The sequence below is a fragment of the Gorilla gorilla genome, chromosome X (assembly GCF_029281585.2).
Source record: "Gorilla gorilla gorilla isolate KB3781 chromosome X, NHGRI_mGorGor1-v2.1_pri, whole genome shotgun sequence".
NCBI classification, from domain to species: Eukaryota; Metazoa; Chordata; class Mammalia; order Primates; family Hominidae; genus Gorilla; species Gorilla gorilla.
In genome coordinates this window covers 95,270,279-95,271,691 of record NC_073247.2, presented here as the reverse complement: position 1 = coordinate 95,271,691, position 1,413 = coordinate 95,270,279, and the positions used below count along the sequence as shown (strand labels likewise).

Sequence of the window (1,413 nt, the reverse complement as noted above, 5' to 3'; positions counted from 1 at the left end):
CAATACTAATAAACATATTTTAACATAAGCTTATGTAAAAATCATATTTCAAAAAAACTTTACAGAAATAAAAATAATTGTAGGAAAATGTTATGAACAGTTGCACACCAGCAAATCAGATAATGTAGATGAAATAAACAAATTCCTAGGAACATAGTCATTACCAAAATTGACTCAAAAAGAAATAAAAAATCTGAACAAAGTTATAACACAGAATGAGATTGAATCAGTAATAAAAAAAGTCCTAATGAAGAAAAGTTCAGAACCAGATTACTTCATTGGTGAGTTTCATTAAACATTTAATGAAAAATTAACATCAATTTTTCTGAGACTTTTCAAAAAATTTAAGAGAAGAAAACACTTTCTAAATTATTTTGTAAGGTCTGCATTACTCTGATACCAGTCAGAAAAGACATTGCAAGAGAAGAAATTCACAGAGCTATATTCTGTCGGAACATACATACAAAAATCCCTGAAAAATACTAGGAAAACAAATCCAACAGCATATTAAAAGGATTGTAGAGAGTGGCTGAAGATGGATGCCGGAAGACCTGGATCTCAGCTAAAGGGCAGTATTCCAGCTACTGAACTTTCAGCAAGTGAATCTCTTGAAAGTCATAATCTTCAGAAAGTGTTTTTTGTGTGTGTAAAAAATGAACTTTTAGCTAGTCATCCTCTTGAATTTTCAGAAGAGAATTTCCAACTCAACCGAGATAAAATGAATATTTCCACAGTGAGAAACATTTAGTGGTTATTTGCTCCACTAAAATTATAAATCGAAATTTAAGGCAGTGCAGCAGGTTCGATGTCTTCCATTTCTTTTGAGCTCAAACCTTTCACTGGATATTTTGAGGGGTAATGAAGAGACTACCAGATTTGAAGCTATTCTTATCTGTCACAAAGTGAAGTAATGGGAGAATGACACTTGGTGGAATATAAACTCAGTTTACTGTAACACAATATGCTGTTCATGAAAATAGAGGGGCTGCATCTTGTTTATAGTCACCTTTTTACTATAATTTGATGCACACAACTTTGAAAGTACTGACACATGGGAATTTTTACACAAGTAACCTCAGTGATCATTTGAAATTTTGCGGCTGGGCGCGGTGGCTCACGCCTGTAGTCCCAGCACTTTGGGAGGCCAAGGAGGGCGGATCACAAGGTCAGGAGATCGAAACCATCCTGGCTAACACGGTGAAACCCTGTCTCTGCTAAAAATACAAAAAATTAGCCGGGCTTGGTGGCGGGCGCCTGTAGTCCCAGCTACTCGGGAGGCTGAGGCAGGAGAATGGCGTGAACCCGGGAGGCGGAGATTGCAGTGAGCCGAGATCATGCCACTGCACTCCAGCCTGGGCGACAGAGCAAGACTCCGTCTCAAAAAAAAAAAAAAAAAAAAAAAAAGAAATTTAA

The 1,413-nt window shown here is 36.8% G+C and overlaps 1 pseudogene; it reads left to right on the top strand.

Moving 5' to 3' along the window:
• Window positions 1-535: 535 nt before the first annotated feature.
• On the top strand, window positions 536-955 carry LOC101129824 (proteasome maturation protein-like; annotated as a pseudogene).
• Window positions 956-1,413: the final 458 nt, after the last annotated feature.